The sequence below is a fragment of the Schistocerca nitens genome, chromosome 3 (genome assembly GCF_023898315.1).
Source record: "Schistocerca nitens isolate TAMUIC-IGC-003100 chromosome 3, iqSchNite1.1, whole genome shotgun sequence".
Classification (NCBI taxonomy): domain Eukaryota; kingdom Metazoa; phylum Arthropoda; class Insecta; order Orthoptera; family Acrididae; genus Schistocerca; species Schistocerca nitens.
In genome coordinates, this window is record NC_064616.1 from 339,412,161 (window position 1) to 339,432,472 (window position 20,312).

Consider the following 20,312-nt stretch of genomic DNA (forward strand, 5'->3'; position numbering starts at 1 on the left):
CTCCTTAAATTCCCAACTTTTTGCAGTTTTTTCAGTTTCAATCTGCAGTTCATAACCAATAGATTGTGGTCAGAGTCCACATCTGCCCCTGGAAATGTCTTACAATTTAAAACCTGGTTCCTAAATCTCTGTCTTACCATTATATAATCTATCTGATACCTTTTAGTATCTCCAGGATTCTTCCAGGTATACAACCTTCTTTTATGATTCTTGAACCAAGTGTTAGCTATGATTAAGTCATGCTCTGTGCAGAATTCTACAAGGCGGCTTCCTCTTTCATTTCTTACCCCCAATCCATATTCACCTACTATGTTTCCTTCTCTCCCTTTTCCTACTGACGAATTCCAGTCACCCATGACTATTAAATTTTCGTCTCCCTTCACTACCTGAATAATTTCTTTTATTTCGTCATACATTTCATCAATTTCTTCATCATCTGCAGAGGTAATTGGCATATAAACTTGTACTACTGTAGTAGGCATGGGCTTTGTGTCTATCTTGGCTACAATAATGCGTTTACTATGCTGTTTGTAGTAGCTAACCCGCACTCCTATTTTTTTATTCATTATTAAACCTACTCCTGCATTACCCCTATTTGATGTTGTATTTATAACCCTGTATTCACCTGACCAAAAGTCTTGTTCCTCCTGCCACCGAACTTCACTAATTCCCACTATATCTAACTTTAACCTATCCATTTCCCTTTTTAAATTTTCTAACCTACCTGCCCGATTAAGGGATCTGACATTCCACGCTCCGATCCGTAGAACGCCAGTTTTCTTTCTCCTGATAACGACGTCCTCTTGAGTAGTCCCTGCCCGGAGATCCGAATGGGGGACTACTTTACCCCCGGAATATTTTACCCAAGAGGGCGCCATCATCATTTAATCATACAGTAAAGCTGCATGTCCTCGGGAAAAATTACGACTATAGTTTCTTCTTGCTTTCAGCCGTTCGCGGTACCAGCACGGCAAGGCCGTTTTGGTTAATGTTACAAGGCCAGGTCAGTCAATCATCCAGACTGTTGCCCCTGCAACTACCGAAAAGGCTGCTGCCCCTCTTCAGGAACCACATGTTTGTCTGGCCTCTCAACAGATACCCCTCCGTTGTGGTTGCACCTACGGTACGGCCATCTGTATCGCTGAGGCACGCAAGCCTCCCCACCAACGGCAAGGTCCATGGTACATGGAGGGGCATCTAATAATACATGGTAAAAGTAATAGATAACTCTGTTGCGGTAGTTGCAGTGTTTGTTGCCAACAGTAGGTTTGAATGCAGAAATATGTACAGATGCGAAAGATTTATAAATCTGTCACTCTTCAACTTAAAGTCTATTCAGAAGATGTCGAGCCCTGGTCACTAGGCCCTGTGCATGAATGTTGGTACTTAACGTACACCCGACGCTGGAGCTTCGTAGAGGCGATGCTTGCACGTCGTTGACAGCAGTGTAACCGTTCGTGGCTGCTCCCTCGTGCCGCGGTGGCGGCTGCAAGAAACATGGCGGCATAACCGGCGACACGAGTATTTGAAAGTGTTGTTTTCACACTTTCAGGTTTTCATCAAACATTTCTAATGGATTAAATCAAACGAAGTCAGTAGCTGAAAACTGCGTAGAAGAAATTCTCAGTCCAAACTGAAAAATAGTTTGCAAAATTTTTCGGGAACGCTTCTTCCGTGTCCTCCGAGTGGAAGGTGCAGCTTTGTTTGCATGGTACTGAGACGGTGTTGCTACCAATGAATATGCCGAATATTTCTGTTTATACAGTTTCTGAAACTAAGTGTTTCCAACATGTGGATACATTTGAATACTACGCCGTTCTCATTTTCTTTTTACGTGTGTAGTATACTGTTCCCGTAGTTGTCTAAGAATTAGCCAATGTAGAATGGAATAGTGAGCGCACAGGCGTGTTCGCATGTTGTTGTTGTGGTGTTCAGTCCAGAGACTGGTTTGATGCACCTCTCCATGATACTCTATCCTGTGCAAGCTTCTTCATCTCCCAGTACCTACTGCAACCTACATCCTTCTGAATCTGCTTAGTGTATTCATCTCTTGGTCTCCCTCTACGATTTTTACCCTCCCCGCTGCCCTCCAATATTAGATTGGTGATCCCTTGATGCCTCAGAACATGTCTTACCAACCGATTCCTTCTTCTAGTCAAGTTGTGCCACAAATTTCTCTTCTCCCCAATTCTATTCAGTTCCTCCTCATTAGTTATGTAATCTACCCATCTAATCTTCAGCATTCTTCTGTAGCACCACATTTCGATAGCTTCTATTCTCTTCTTGTCCAAACTGTTTACCGTCCATGTTTCACTTCCATACATGGCTACACCCCATACAAATACTTTCAGAAACGACTTCCTGACACTTAAATCTATACTCGATGTTACAAATTTCTCTTCTTCAGAAACTCTTTCCTTGCCATTGCCAGTCTACATATTATATCCACTCTACTTCGACCATCATCAGTTATGTTGCTCCCCAAATAGCAGAACTCATCTACTAGTCCAAGTATCTCATTTCTTAATCTAATTTCCTCAGCATCACCAGAATCTATTTAACTACATTCCATTATCCTCGTTTTGTTTTTGTTGATGTTCATCTTATATCATCCTTTCGAGACACTGTCCATTCTGTTCAACTGCTCTTCCAGGTCCTTTGCTGTCTCTGACACAATTAAGATGTCACCAGAAAAACCTCAATGTTTTTATTTCTTCTCCATGGATTTTAATTCCTGCTCCGAATTTTTCTTTTGTTTGCTTTGCTGCTTGCTCAATTTACAGACTGAATAACATCGGGAATAGGCTACAATGCTCTCTCACTCCCCTCCCAACCACTGCTTCTCTTTCATGCTCCCCGACTCTTAAAACTGCAATCTGGTTTCTGTACAAATCGTAAATAGACTTCGTTCCCTGTGTTTTACCCCTGCCACCTTTAGAATTTGAAAGAGAGTATTCCAGTCAACATTGTCAAAAGCTTTCTCTAAGTCTAAAAACGCTAGAAACGTAGGTTTGCCTTTTCTTAACCTGTCTTCTAAGATAAGTCATAGGGTCAGTATTGCCTCGCGTGATCCAAAATTTCTACGGAATCCAGACTGATCTTCCCCGAGGTTTTTCCATTCTTCTGTAAAGAATTCGTGTTAGTATTTTGCAGCCGTGACTTATTAAACTGAAAGTTTGGAAATTTTCACATCACTCAACTGCTTTCTTTGGGATTGGAATCATTATATTCTTCTTGAAGTCTGAGGGTATTTCACCTGTCTCATACATCTTGCTCACCAGATGTTAGAGTTTTGTTAGGGCTGGCTCTCCCAAGGCTATCAGTACCTCAAAGGGAATGTTGTCTACTCCCGGGGCCTTGATTCGACTTCGATGTTTCAGTGCACTGTCGAACTCTTGACGCAGTATCATATCTCCCATTTCATCTTCATCTACGTCCTCTACCATTTCCCATAATATTGTCCTCAAGTACATCGCCCTTGTATAGACCCTCTATATACTCCTTCCACCTTTCTTCATTCCCCCGCTTATAACTGGATTTCCAACTATGCCCTTCATATTCATACAAGTGGTTCTCCTTTCTCCAAAGGTCTCTTTAATTTTCCTGTAAGCAGTATCTATCTTACCCCTAGCGATATATGCCTCTACATCCCTACATTTGACCTCTAGTCATCCATGCTTAGCCATTTTGCACTTCATGTCGATCTCATTTTTGAGACCTTTTGTATTCCTTTTTGCCTGCTTCAGTTACTGCATATTTATATTTTCTCCTTTCATCTATTAAATTCAACATTTCTTCTGTTTCCCAAGGATTTCTACTATCCCTCGTCTTTTTACCTACTTGATCCTCTGTTGCCTTCACTATTTCATCTCTCAAAGCTACCCATTCTTCTTCTACTGTATTTCTTTCCCCCGTTCTTGTCAATCGTTCCCTAATGCTTTACCTATAACTCTTTACAACATCTGGTTCTTTCAGTTTATCCAGGTCCTATCTCCTTAAAATGCCTACTTTTTGCAGTTTCTTCAGTTTTAATCTACAGTTCATAACCAATAGATTGTGGTCAGAGTCCACATCTGCCCCCGGAAATGTCTTACAATTTAAAACCTGGTTCCTAAATCTCTGAGTCGGCCGTTGTGACCGAGCGGTTCTAGGCGCCTCAGTCCGGAACCGCGCTGCTGCTACGGTCGCAGGTTCGAATCCTGTCTAGGGCATGGACGTGTGTGATGTCCTTCTTAGGTTAGTTAGGTTTAAGTAGCTCTATGTCTACGGGACTGATGACTTCAGATGTTGTCCCACAGTGCTTAGAGCCATTTGAAGCTAAATCTCTGTCTTACCATCATATAATCTATCTGAAACCTTCCAGTATCTCCAGACCTCTTCCATGTATACAACCTTCTTTCAATATTCTTGAACCAAGTGTTACCTATGATTATATTATGCTCTGGGCAATATTCTACCAGGTGGCTTCCTCTTTCATTCCTTAGCCCCATTCCATGTTGACCTACTACTTTTCCTTCTCTTCCTTTTCCTAATATAAATTTCCAGTCACCCATGACTGTTAAATTTTCGGCTCCCTTCAGTGTCTGAAGAATTTCTTTTATCTCATCATACATTTCATAAATGTCTTCGTCATCTGCGGAGCTAGTTGGCATATAAACTACTGTAGTAGGTGTGAGCTTCGTGTCTATCTTGGCTACGATAATGTGTTCACTATGCTGTTCGTAGTAGCTTACCCGCACTCCTATTTTTCTTATTCATTATTAAACCTTCTCCTGCATTACCCCTATTTGATTTTGTATTTATAATCCTGTATTCACCTAACCAGAAGTCTTGTTTCTCCTGCCACTGAACTTCACTAATTCCCACTATATCTAACTTTAACCTATCCATTTCCGTTCTTAAATTGTCTAACCTTCCTCCCCGATTAAGGGATCTGACATTCCAAGCTCCGATACGTAGAACGCCAGTTTTCTTTCTCTTGATAACGACGTGCTCCTGTGTAGTCCCCGCCCGGAGATCCGAATGGGGGACTATTTTACCTCCGGAATATTTAACCCAAGAGGATGCTATCGTCATTTAACCATACAGTAAAGTTATATGCCGTCGGAAAAAAATTACTGTAGTTTCCCCTTGCTTTCAGCCGTTCGCGGTACCAGCACAGCAAGGGCGTTTTGGTTAATTTTACAAGGTGAGATCAGTCAATCATCCAGACTGTTGCCCTTGCAACACTGAAAAGGCCGCTGCCCCTCTTCAGGAACCACACGTTTGTCTGGCCTCTCAACAGATACCCCTCCGTTGTGGTTGAACCTACGGTTCTGCTATCTGTATCGCTGAGCCACGCAAGCCACCCCACCAACGGCAAGATCCATGGTTAATGGTGTGTGAGTTGGGGGAGGGAGGAGGGAAGCGCATAGCCTAATAGAAATAGAAAAGCCTAATAGAAACAGAAATAATGGAAGTCGTGGGTTTCGTAAAAATTTGCAGCTGTGACACTGTGCACTGATCTAGACTGTGAGCTGCTACTGCCTTATGGTTACTGGGAGAATGAAGGAAGAGCAGGACATTGGGAACTGCCGAGTTGTCAGTGTGGAGAAATGTCCTGCAGGGGGACTGGGTTCGACTCCTCACCAAGTCGCAGATTTTCTCCGCTCAGCGACTGGGTGTTGTGTTGTCTTCATCAAAATTACATCCTGTTCGACACGCAAGTCACCGAAGTGGCTTCAACTAAAAAAGAAAACTTGCACCAGGTGATCGGCCTACTAGATGGGAAGCCGAAGCCACATGCATAAATTGCAAAATCGACAACACGTAAGGTGCACTGAACGGGGCGTCTTGAACTTGTCATTTTAAACGATACTTAGCAGGATAGCTATCCTTTGCACAAAAAAATCTGATAAGATATCACTGAACTGATTTGTAATTACCTGATAATTATTATCTCAACGAAAGACCAATTTTTGTCAGTATTACTGTTTTCGAAGCGAGAGCTTCGAACTACAAACGTTTGTAGTGATGGTAGAGATTGAATCCGACTCCCATTTTAATTTTCTTGCCGTTACTTTAATCTCACAGAAATGGGAGTAGCCATTATTTCAAACAAGCTTCACCAGTGCCTTGATACAGCTAATCAGAGAAGTTAAATAAAAGGGAAAAAAAAGAAAATCGCGAGATTTTCAGTTTCTTATTTTTCTATGGGTTTATCGCTGGCGTTTTAATAACTACGACTGTTACTTATTTACAACTAGTTTGCACTTCATAACACGTATTTGTAACAGAATATTACTGGTATAGCTCTTGAAAGGTGGCTACACTGAGCCACAGCGCCAGAGATCGCGCTAGAGAGTATTGTTCCGCCGCCTCCACTGGCAGTGATTATTGAGAACTCGTAGTGGGCAGTGCTTTGGGAGAACTCGTGGTAGTCAGTGCTGAGATGTCGTAGTGAGGAGTGTTTGTTGAGATGAGCTAGTAGGCAGTGCTTGCTGAGATGTGATACTGAAAAGTTCTTGTTGAGATGTGATAGTAGCGAGTCAGCGTGGAGAGATTGTAATGTCTAGAGTGCTTTTCATCAATATAAATTAAGGTAACAAACTACTTTTCTTTTCTTTCTCATTATTTCAATGTCCTGAATAATGCGTCTTTACAGGTTCAGTCAACAAAGCATCTGGCTTGTGTTCTTGTATTAGAGTGTAATTCTGGTTTTCTTGAGTAATTATGGTATTTCTATTTTCTTTAATTAATTCAGTATAAATGATATTTAAAATTTCTTGTGTTGTTGAAGAAGAACCGTGCCAGATGCGTACGTTGAGTCATACTTCCACACACAGAACAGTTACACTTGTGCTTTGGTTTCGTAGGTTTTATAGTTGCTGGGGACTTAATTAATTAATTGTGTTAATGAAAATTTCCATTTCAATCTTTGTTGTTGTTCTTTGCAGTCAGACAGCGTAACAATACTAGTCAGGGCCAACCGTTACGAGACTTCGTAACCGAACAGACAGCTACTGAATCAAAAAATTAAAATTATTTGCATTCTATTTTAATTAAGCCCCCATGCAATTTCTGACTTCAGATTTTACCATATGCGGCCAGTGTGAATAGAACGGCGATTAGAAATTTTAAGAGACAGGCCTACCGTTTCATAGCAAGTCATATAAAATGTGTACTAGTTGCGAATACATATTCATATTTAGTACCTTATCTTTGCTGGAATATGAAATGCCTTTCAAACGTTCTGTATTTGGAGGAACTAGTTGTTACGTGATTCATTTTAGATAGTTTACCTAATATCGTCGTAAGATTCTTATGATGATTTTCATCCTTACAACGTATTCTGTATCATTCGGTAGCCATTTGTCATTTATTACCCAGAACGCATTGCAGCGTTTAATTAAGGCAACTCAAGGTTTTCGATGGTGCTGAGCCACAGTCATACAGTATGTTTTGAAAGAATAAACCGCCATTTGCCTGTATATTAATACATTTTCTTCTGTACTATCCAGGTTTCGGATTTTGCGCCATTATCGAGTACAGTGCTAAAAGTTATGAGACAATTAACACGTCATATCTGGTAAATTCACTCCAAAGCAGGTAAACAAGTCTATCACATGCCTTTAAGATGTAATAATTATAACTTAAAGGCTCGTTATACTCTTGTTCATATGCTTTGGGCTCATTTTTCCGTAAAGTGAGACAACATTGTCTGTGGAACGCAGCGATCTGGTGCTAACTTTGATTAAAACGAGAGTCGAGATCGTAATAACATTCGTTTATTATTACCGGTTTCGGCTTATGATAAAGTCGTTCTCAGATTTTTTCCCCCTGTGACTGGTGCTGGCAGCTCCTCATTTCTTCACGTGTACGTTCGTGGTATCACACGAAGAGCCGAGGGGCCGCCAGAACCAGAAATAATAGTCCCAAAAAAATCTGGGGATGGCTTTTAACATAACCTGAAACCAATAATAATAAACAAATGTTATTACGAACTCGACTGTTGTTTTAATCACTTTACCAGATATGACGTTTCAATGGTTTACGAACTTGTAGCATTGTACTGGATAATGTCATAAAGGCCGAAATCTAGACAGTAAAAAAGAAAAATACAGTAATATACGGTCGAATGGGGGTTTATTCATTGAGGAAACAAAAGAGGCATCTTAGATGCTATCGCAATACATAATTACATTTAGCAAATTTTACTTGTGCACTGAGGTGACAAAAGTCATGGAACACCTCCTAATATTATGTCAGACCTCCTTTTGCCCTGTTTAGTGCAGAACGCGACGTGGAATGGACTCAACAAGTCACTGGAAGACCGCTGCAGAAATACGGAGCCATGCTGCATCTATGGCCGTCCATAACTGCGAGAGAAATGGTTAAAATGGCTCTGAGCACTATGGGACTTATCATCTGTGGTCATCAGTCCCCTAGAACTTAGAACTACTTAAACCTAACTAACCTAAGGACATCACACACATCCATGCCCGAGAAAGGATTCGAACCTGCGACCGTAGCGGTCACGCGGTTCCAGACTGAAGCGGCTAGAACCGCACGGACACATCGGCCGGCACTGCGAGAGAGTTTCCACTACACGATGTTGTGCACGAACTGACGTCACAATTATGTCCCATAAATGCTCGATGGGATTCATGTTGAGCTATCTTGGTGGCAAAATTATATGCTCGAACTGTCCAAAATGCTCTTCAAAGCAATCGTGAACAACTGCGGCACAGTGACATGACATCATTGTTTGGGAACATGAAGTCAATGAATACATACAGAAGGTCTCCTAATAGCCAAACATAAACATTTCCAGTGAATGACCTGTTCACATGGACCAGATGGCCCAGTCCATTCCATGCAAATAGATAACACACCGTTATGGATCCACCAATAGCTTCCTCAGTGCCTTGTTGACAACTTGTGTCCATGGCTTCGTGGTTTATGCGCCATACTCGAACTCTACCGTCAGCTCTTACCAACTGAAATCGGGACTCACATGACGGGCCAAGGTTTTCCACTCGTCTTGGGGGCAAAGCAATATGTCCAAGTGTCCAGGAAAGATGTTCCATGTATTGTTATGCTGTTAGCAAAGACACTTGCGTCGGTCGTCTGCTCCCATAGCCCATTAACAACACATTTCGCTGTCTTAACGAATACCTCCGTCGCACGCCCCACATTGATTTCTGCGGTTATTTAACGCGGTGTTGCTTGTCTGTTGGTACTGATACCTCTACACAAACGCAGCTGCTCTCGTTCGTTAAGTGAAGGTCGTCGGGCATTCCCTTGTCGGTGGTGAGAGGTAATGCCTGGAATTTGATATTCTCAGCGCAGTCTTGATACTGTGTGTCTCGGAATTTTGAATTTCCAACAATTTTAGAAATTAAATGTTCCATGCATCTAGTTCCCACTACCAATTCGCGTTCAAATTCTGTTAAATTCCGTCCTAGAATCATAACCTTTGCTCATGAATCACCTGAGTACAAACAACAGCTCCGCCAATGCACTGCGATTTTATACCTTGTGTACGCGATACCACCGCAATCTGTATATGTGCATATCGCTATCCCCATGACTTTTGTTACCTCAGTGTGTACCACGAAAGCTACTATACAATATCCGATGTAGGAAGCATGATCAACAACATTCATTAACTGTCAGGGTTTCAGATCACGTGTTATTGTTTTGTCACAATACGTCCAACATTTTTTGACGCTTTTTTAACTCAGTTTAAAGTAGAGTTAGGTTTTCATGTACAATATAAAGAGGTCTCATTATTAAAGCTGGTATTTTTGTGTAATTACACGTTCTATTCCTTCAGTCACACGCATGAGAAAAGTTTGTATGTTCACGATATGCTTTGCTAGCATTGCTAAACACAGATGAAAAGATTCGCAACACCAGTAAGGATCTGTGCGCCATAGACGGAACCTGGTAGAAGTATTTCTAAATCTGAAAGATGATGTCTATTGAGATTTCACACTAGTCACATAAGAATGACGATAGTAGCGTAACTGTAAGGCTTCAAATCATTTTTCCTTTAAATACACGCTGTAACGGTCGTGAGTGTTAGTTACTTTTGATACTGGCCCTAGTGAGTTGATGTTAGTGAACAATGCCTTTAAGGCAGCATAAACGTAAATATAAACTCCTCACTAAGTTTAAAGGAGGTCAGGTAATAAACCAGTGAGAAGCTGGATGTTCCTTCTGTGATACTGTAGAAAGACGTGGCAGGAATGTAGCAACTTAACATTATTGCTGGAGGAGGTTTTCACGTAAATCGGGAAGACCATTGTCTTCGGCGTATGGCTCTGGTGCATCATACTGCATCTGCAGCAGCAAATGGCACCCCAGTGGCACAACAAATTGTTAGAAATCGGTTGCTTCAAGGACAGCTGAGACAGACACTCGTACCGTGCATTCCACTGACCCCAAACCAGTGCCATTTGTTGCTTCAGTATTGTTAGGCGAGAGCTCATTAGAGAGCTGGGTGGAGGACTGTTGAGTTTTATGCTGAAAACTAGTTCTCCCTCAGTGGCACTGATGGCTATGTGTTAATTAGAAGCAGGCCATTTGAGGGTGTGCAACCACCCTGTCTGTATGCCAGACACACTGGACCTACACCTGCAGTTATGGTATGGGGTGCGATTTCCTGACAGCAGGGCCACTCGCGGTTATGCCTCGCAGCCTGACTGCAAATCTGTACGTCAGTCTGGTGATTCGACTTGTCATGCTGCCGGCAGCTGTGGCCGAGCGGTTGTAGGCGCTTCAGTCGTTAACCGCGCTGCTGCTACGGTCGCAGGTTCCAATCCTGCCTCGGGCATGGATGTGTGTGATGTTGTTAGGTTGGTAAGGTTTAAGTAGTTCTAAGTCTAGGGGACTGATGACCCCAGATGTTAAATCCCATAGTGCTCAGAGCCATTTGAACCTGTCGTGCTGCCATTGATGGCTGGCTCTGAGCACCATGGGACTCAACTGCTGAGCTCATTAGTCTCCTAGAACTTAGGACTAGTTAAACCGAACTAACCTAAGGACATCACAAACATCCATGCCCGAGGCAGGATTCGAACCTGCGACCGTAGCGGTCTTGCGGTTCCAGGCTGCAGCGCCGTTAACCGCACGGCCACTTCGGCCGGCTGCCATTGATGAACATCATTCCAGGTAATATTTTCCTGCAGGATAACGCTCGCCCACATACCACTGTTATAAGCCAAGATGCCCTACAGGGTGTAGACATGTTGCCTTGACGTGCTCGATCACCAGATCTATTAAAAAATGGGCGTCCTTGTTCATGACCGGTATTCTCGCTATTGCTGAAACTTGTTTTATAGGCCGTGATACAAGGCAGAGAATTATGCCTCGGATTACGGTCTAATATCCACAAAACAAGTACCAGCAGTACTGAGATTTTTATTTCGAGGCAGTTCTGAAAAGAGTGCGGTGCTATGTAAGCTACCATCCCGTAAGGAAAGCCGTAGACGGGACAACGGAAATACGAGGGCTGTCCAGAAAGTAAGTTACGACTGATCGCGAAATGGAAACGACTATGAAAATCCGATAAAGCTTTGCAAAGATGTGTTGGACAGTGTCTCTAGTATGACTCTAGGTAGAATTATGTCGCTCTTTTCATTCCTGTGGGATGAGGTTCCATGACTGTTGCACTTGGTCGGTCAATACAGGAATGGTTAATGCTGTCTATAGATGACGCTGGAGATCTTCGATGATATCCCAAATGTATAAGATTGGAGGCAGATATGGTGACCGAGCAGACTGAGGCAACGTGACGATAATCTATAATGCATGTTGGCTAACAACAGTGGTATATGAGAGGGCGTTATCCTTCTGGAAAACATAACCTGGAACGCTGTTCACGAATGGCAGCAAACACGGCAAATCACCACACTGACGTACCGATTTGGAGGGATAATCACGACTAGTCAGGCAGTAGCAGCAGCCATCCTAGACACAGGCAGCAACAGGTAAGTAACAGATTTTGTGAAATTTTACGAGTTCCTAACCAGGAGCGAACTGTATAGTTTCACCTCTATGCTTTGGTAGTTTAGTTCAAATGGCTCTGAGCACTATGGGACTTAACTTCTAAGGTCATCAGTGCCCTAGAACTTACAAGGGAACCTCCCCATCGCACCCCCTCAGATTTAGTCATAAGTTGGCACAGTGGATAGGCCTTGAAAAACTGAACACAGATCAATCGAGAAAACAGGGAGAAGTTGTGTGGAACTATGAAAAAAATAAGCAAAAATATACAAACTGAGTAGATCATGGGCAACATATGCAGAATCAAGGATAACAAGGGCGCAGGAGCGCCGTGGTCCTCTGGTTAGCGTGAGCAGCTGCGGAACTAGAGGTCCTTGGTTCAAGTCTTCCCTCGAGTGAAAAATTTACTTTTTTTTCGCAAAGTTATGATCTGTCCGTTCGTTCATTGACGTCTCTGTTCACTTTAATAAGTGTAGAGTCTGCGTTTTGCGACCGCACCGCAAAACCGTGCGATTAGTAGGCGAAAGGACGTGCCTCTCCAATGGGAACCGAAAACATTTGATCACAAGGTCATAGGTCGACCGATTCCTCCACAGGAAAACAGTCTGATATATTCTTTACGACACTGGTGACGGCATGTGCGTCACATGACAGGAATATGTTGTCGACCCACCTAACTTGTACACTTTGCGAATGGGTAAAAAGATACTTCTACCTTGCCCGATTTAGTTTTTCTTGTGGATCTGATAATCACTCCCAAAAAAGTGATGAAAACGTAAGAATTTGTCACATAAACTGCAACAAATGGATGCAACAGTTTCACAGTCGCACAGTTTTCCCTGTGCTCTGTCAAAACATATGTTTTTAACGTTTTCAAATTTTTCCGTTTGTAGACCGTCAAATCCTGCATATGTCCAGGCAAATCTGAACATGTCCTGGAATTTTGGAGAGCGAAGTTGATTATGTGTGAGTGTCTGAATTTTGATAATTGACACACGATCACGTAAACCATACTGCTCTCTGTACCTGTTCAGCTTCGCAAAATCATACAATCTTTTTACAAAGTATTTCACTGGCCTAAAATCAATCACATATAACGGTTGCACAAGAGGTGTACAACCTGGAGGAATGGTATCATGTCTACTCCCACACTAAAATTGTCTGAAAATAAAAAAATTAAATATTTCACTCGAGGGAAGACTTGAACCAAGGACCTCTCCTTCCGCAGCTCCTCACGCTAGCCACGGGACCACGACGCTCCTTCGTTCATAATCTCCTTGATGTTATATATGTTGCGCATAGACTACTCAGTTTGTATATTTTGTTTACTTTTTTCATAGTTCCACACAACTTCTTCCTGTTTTCTCGATTGATCTGTGTTAAGTTTTTCAAGGCCTATCTACTGTGCCAACATAACTAAATCTGAGGGGGGTGCGATGGGGAGGTTCCCTTGTTAGAACTACTTAAACCTAACTAACCTAAGGACATCACACACATCCAGACGGATTTGCGACCGTGTAGGCTGCAGATTCCTCAACTTGCGCTGTAGGGAGTTTGAGTTTCTGGCTCCGCTGAATAGGTCAGCAGTCCATTACACGCAGGAGGCTGCTACATGGATATCAGGGGCTGCGTGGCGTAGACTGAGTGGTTTTTAGATTAGAGGGTCTCGGGAAAACACAAAAGGGCTTCAGTCTCTCAAAGAGTGCAAGTCAAACACAGGTTGCTTGATGGTTGATTCGGAGAGGGGGGGGGGGAGTGGGGGATCAAATAGAAAGGTCATCGGTCCCATCGAATTAGGGAAGCATGGGGAAGCCCATGCCCTTTCAAAAGAACCTTCCCGGCATTTCTCTGAAGCGATTTAGGGAAATCACGGGAAACCCGAATCAGGATGGCCGAACGCGGGTTAGAACCGTCGTTTTCTCGAACGCAAGTCCAGTGTGCCGACCACTGTGCCACCTCTCCCAGTCGAACACAGGAAGAACGTATATACAGGAACTATCGGTATAACAATCGTAAATTTTTGTAGATGTGTTGGGAAAGTACCACAGCAATCGTCACAGGCAATGAAAGCTGGCTAAAGCCGGAAATAAGTTTAGCCGAAATTTCTGCGATGAATCTAACGGTGTTCAGAAAGGGTAGGTTAAACACAGTTGGCGAAGACGTGTTTGTTGCTGTTAGAAGTAGCTTATCTTTTAGCGAAATTGAAGTAGATAGCTCCTTTGAGTTAGTACGGGCAAAGGTCATTCTTGGCAACAGGAATAAAATAATAAATGGATTCTTTCACCGACCTCCCATCTCGGTTGATAAAATTGCTGAACGGTTCAAAGAAAACTTGACTTTAATTTCAAACACGTACCCAATTCATTCCATTATACTTGGTGGTGACTTTAATTTTTACTCGATATGTTGGCGAAAATACATGTTCAAATCCGGAGGTAGGCATAAAACATGATCCGAAATTGTGCTAAACGCATTATCTGAAAATTATTTCGAGAAGCTATTTCATGAGCCCGCTCGAATAGTAAACTGTTGTGAAACCACACTTGACCTCTCAGCAACAAATAATCTCGAGCTAATAACGAGCATCAAAACGGATTCAGGGATTAGTGAACAAAGGGTTGTCGTAGAGAGACTGAATACTGTAACCCCCAAATCCTTCAAAAATAAACGAGAAGTATACCTATTCTAAAAACGAGACCAAAATTCACTTGACGCCTTCTTGGGAGACAATCTCCACTCTTTCCAAATTAACAATGTATGTTAGACCAGATTTTGCTTGAATTCAAAGAAACAGTATCGACAGCAACTGAGAGATTTATGCCAAATAAATTAACAAACGACGGAGCTGATCCCCCATGGTACACAAAACAGGTCAGAACAATGTTGCAGAAACAACGGAAGAAGGATGCCAAATTTAAATGGACGCAAAATCTCCAAGATTGGCGATCTTTACACAAGCTTGAAATTTAGAGCGGACTTCAGTGCGAAGTGCTTATAATAGTTTCCACGACGTAACTTTTTCTCGAATCCTGGCAGGAAATCCAAAGAAATGCTGGTCATATGTAAAGTATACCAACGGCAACACTCAATCAACGCCTTCCCTGAGTGATAGGAATGGAAACACTATCGACGAAAGTGCTGCAGAGTTACTAAACACACCTTTCCGAAATTCCTTCACCAAAGAAGAAGAAGTAAATATTTTAGAACGTGCATCAAGAACAGCCGCCAACACGCGTATCTTAGAAGTGGATGTCCTCGGAGTAGTGAAACAACTTAAAACACTTAATAAAAGCAAGTGTTCCGGTGCAGACTCTATACCGATTAGGTTCCTTTTGGAGTATGCTGATTCAGTAGCTCCATACCTAACGATCATATGAATCCGCTCACTCGACAAAAGATCCGTACCCAAACGCTGGAAAGTTGCACAAGTCACACCACTGTGGAAGAAAGGTGGTAGGAGTAATCCATTAAATCACATGCCCGTATCACTAACGTCGATATGTAACAGGATTTTGGAACATATGCTATGTTCGAACATTATGACCTACCTCCAAGAGAACGGTCTATTAAGACATAGACAACACGGATTTAGAAAACATCGTTCTTGTGAAACAGAACTAGCTCTTTACACAAACGAATTGTTGAGCGCTGTTGACAAGGGATTTCAAATAGACTCCATATTTCTACATTTCCAGAAGGCTTTCGATACTGTTCCATACAAGCGGCTTGTAGTGAAATTGTGTGCTTACGAAATATCGTCTTAGCTATACGACTGGATTCGTGATTCCCTGTCACAGAGGTAAAAGTTCGTGGTAACTGGAAAGTGAGCGAGTAAAACAGAAGTGCTTTCTGAGTTTAACCAAAGTAGTTTTATAGGTCCTCTGCTATTCCTTATCTATGTAAATGATTTAGGAGTCAATCGGAGCAGCCGTCTAAGGTTGTTTGCAGATGATGCTGTCGTTTGTCGTCTAGCAAAGTCACCGGAAGATCAAAACAAATTGAAAAACGACTTAGAAAAGATATCTGTATGGTGCGAGAATTGGCAGTTGACACTAAAGAATGAAAACTGTGAGGTCATCGACAAGAGTGCTTAAAGGAATCCGGTAAACTTTTGGTTGCACAGTGGATCAGTCAAATCTAAAGGCCGTAAATCCAACTATATAACTAGGATTTACAATTACGAACAACTTAAACTCGAAAGAACACACAGAAAATGTTGTTGGGAGATTGCGTTTTATTGGCTGAACACTTAGAAAATATAACATACTTACTAAAGACACTGCCTACACTACCCTTGTCCGTCCTCTTTTGGAGTGCTGCTGCGCCTTCTGGGATCCCTACCAGACAGGATTAACGGAGTATAGCGAGAAAGTTTAAAAAAGAGCAGCCCGTTTTGTATTATAGCGGAATAGGGGAGAGAGTGTGGCTGATATCGTACAGGATTTGGGGTGGACATCATTAAGAAAAAGGCATTTTGCGTTGCTTCGGAATCTTCTCACGAAGTTTCAATCACCAACTTTCTACTCCGAATACGAAATTATTTCATTGATGTCGCCCTACGTAGGGAGAAAGGCTCATCGTAACAAAATAAGGGAAATCAAAGCTTGTACGGAAAGTTACAGCTGTTAATTTTTCCGAGCGCTGTTCGAGATTCAACAATAGAGAATTACTGTGAATGTGCCAGAATGAGATTTTCACTCTGCAGCGGAGTGTGCGCTGATATGAAACTTCCTGGCAGATTAAAACTGTGTGCCCGACCGAGACTCGAACTCGGGACCTTTCACTGTGAATGTGGTTTGATGAACCATCTGCTAGGCAATTAAATGTGATTTGCAAATTATGCATATAGATGTAGATATAGACGTAGGGTGCTACTGCTGACGTACGAAATCTAACCTCAGAAAATACAATAGACCTCCACCATGCCCTCCACTGACCTCTCGCCTGACACCACGGGTCAGTGGAATGCAAGCTACAGGCCTATTCTTGAAGTAACAGATTTAGTAACAGTTCTTTGTGTTATTGTTGTGTAAAGTACCGCTCATGTCGTTGCTTCTGATGCACTACGATGCGCCAGATCAATACGCCGAACACAATGGTCCTCCCTTTTGCTAGTGCAACTTGACCGTCCGGAGCCCGGTTGTCTTGTGACCGTACATTTTCATGACCACCGCTACTATCAATCATGTGTATTGACTAGATTCCTGCCAAGTCTTTCTGCAATATCGCAGGAGGAACATTCAGCTTCTCGTAGTCCTAGTACATGACCTCTTTCAAACTCAGTGAGGGGTTGATAATGACATCTTTGCTGCCTTAAAGGCATTCTTGACTAACATCAATTCACCATGTCCACTCCCGAAGTTAACTAACGCTGGCTACAGCGTGTATTTAAAGCGAACTTTATTTTCATCCTCATAGTGGCGCTACTAGCGACACTCTTATGCTATTAGCTCGAAATACGAATAAGAATCATCTTTCAGATGTAGAAACCAACCTATCAACTTTCGTTTATGTCTCACAACTCCCTCTCCGTGTTGATACTTTTTTTCCGCCAGTGTGTTTTACGGTAAGGAGCATTAGATATTGCTGGCTGATCTAGTCTCTTCCGTCGTTCGTCCTGATCAGATCTGCCTTTATCAGTACAATATCTGGCCCATGTACGATTTCCCAACTAACACGAGATATGGATTCTTTATTCCGAGTTCATGTAGTTACGGATCTCAGCTCCGAAAGCGGAAGAAATATGTCCCTGTCACTTTCCCAGCAGACAGATATACATTTTTTACTATAATTTTCTTTCATTCGAAATAATTATAATCCTTAATAAAGTGACACCGTAGATGTCGACACATTTAGTACTGTTGTGGATTGGCAGGAGGGCCAACCCACTAGTGTAAGAGGAAGCCGAAAGGCACGCGTTTTAGCTCACGCAGGCTGGCGTGAGGTCTGGAACAGGACAAGGAATTTAGACTAGAAAAAAAGGATGTAGCTGGTGGAATATTTAACTTTAATCCATTAATGTTGAACGTAGCTCTTGTCTGTACATTATTTACAATATCAATAGTACTGATAATGGCGCCTTGATAGGTCGTAGCAAATGACGTAGCTGAAGGCTATGCTAACTATCGTCTCGGCAAATGAGAGCGTATTTTGTCAGTGAACCATCGCTATCAAAGTCGGTTGTACAACTGGGGCGAGTGCTAGGAAGTCTCTCTAGACCTGCCGTGTGGCGGCGCTCGGTCTGCAATCACTGATAGTGGCGACACGCGGGTCCGACGTATACTAACGGACCGCGGCCGATTTAAAGGCTACCACCTAGCAAGTGTGGTGTCTGGCGGTGACACCACAAGTACAACGAAATTAACTGAAAATTTTTGTAAATGGAACGATTAAATATCCGGTGCCACTATATACTAATGGGCGTTAATGATGAAGAAATTTGTCACAAAAACGACAATTTTATACCGCACATCTGCCATTAAATACTGTACCACTGCTTCATCTATTGTTCTATATAAGCTTAATGACTGAACATTTGTCACTTGTTTCTCTCCATACCTACAATGTTCCACGAACAGTCTGCCATCCTGATGTGGGATTAGCTCTAAATAGTGAAAAGGGCTTACAGAACTGTGTTCTTTTCTCGTTTATCTTACGTCGGTTTCTAAGAGCTGCTTACTAATTAAGATTCTTCACCTGGAAAAATTATTCTTTCGTGATTATTGTTTCCTATCTATATAAATTGTTTATTAGAAAGAAAACTTTCCTCAATCACTTTTGATCATTGAATAAACAATACATTCAAAATAATCGTCGTATCGTGTCGCTTATGATCTACGACAATTTCTTCGAAATTCTTAATTTCTCCCGTTTCACTTCCCTCCGCAATGTTTTTCTTTTCCATGACACTTTCCTATTGCACAACTGGTACATACAACTTTTTTGTCTAACAATGATAGAGTAGGTTCAGACGAAAGCGACTGTTACAGAATGAATGTTAGAATTTCTGTAAAATTATGTTTTCAGAAGAAAGTAGTTACAGCTGAAAATGGACGAAACTGAGGTGTAATAACCATGTAACATCTCTTTATCATCCTCTCCTGTGCAAACTTACTGCGCAATAAAAGCGAGGTTCCTTTTATTACTATAATTGTTATAAATGCGTAAGTACGTAATCCTAGCCACTGTTCCGTAATCACAGGATTCGCAACTAGTAGGGTCCGCTATTTCATGATCTGGCAAAATATTTTGTTACATTCATTAGTTGAATGTCATTATTTCCGCCACAGTAGTCAGTCAACGTAACAATGGAAAACTTTGTGCGCCACCTGTGTCTAATCTTTATTCTGGAAGTTAACGTATTGTTAACTATATGTATAAAGTGTTTCTTAAGAAGGAGATTAGGAATCAATCAATAATTTTCTTAAATTAGCACGAGAACGCGCTGAAAAAGCATAAGAGGGATCTTGGATGCACGAAACCAGATGTCGTCAATTTGAGACGTGTGTTCTATCTGAGTCTGACTTTTATCCGTGTCCCATAAGCTAGAGTGCTGCAGAGTACGTACGGCACGCTAGTAGGTCTAATGACGTAAATTATGCTGCTCTAAAGCGTTGTGGTAGATTGAAGCTTGTCTTCCGAGGCAAGGGCCCTGCTAAATGAGCTATCCGATTTCGACTCACTATCAATCCTCACAGCTTTACTTTCCGTTGTACCTAAACCCATACCTTCCACACTTTACGAAAGTCCTGCACAATTTGCATGACTAACATTTCTGGAAGAAAAGTTGTTTAATTTTTTATCATTTCTGTAAGATCGATACGTGTCAATGAAAAATTTATTGATGCGCAGAGTCTTCTGAAAATGAAATGATTGCTTTCGCTTTGATAGAAATATGACACAATTAGCAGGACTAAAATTATACTTCACTGGTACAAACAGTCAGTTCAAATTCTTCATACAAACAACTGCGCTAATTTGATTTGTGATTTTCACTCAGGTCTTCCAAAATAAATTCATAAATATAGATTCAGAAAATAGAAAGGCATTCCACAGCGAGGCTGTTCAATTGAAATATTTCGCGTTTAAAGCACTATTGTTGCCCGAGAAAACCAAATGAATTGGTATGCAATAAATGATTGGCAATTCCCATATGAGTGGGATGGAAGTTAATTAGTTATTTCAGAGGCGCCATCCCGATGGCAGGCAACGTGCACCAAAGCTCCTTTTCAGACTGAGGCTAATAGCTCATGCCGAAAAGTAGCGTGTGCGTACCCAGTTTCGGCCAGCTGATGATTTGCTGTGTTGTTTAAATAATTGAG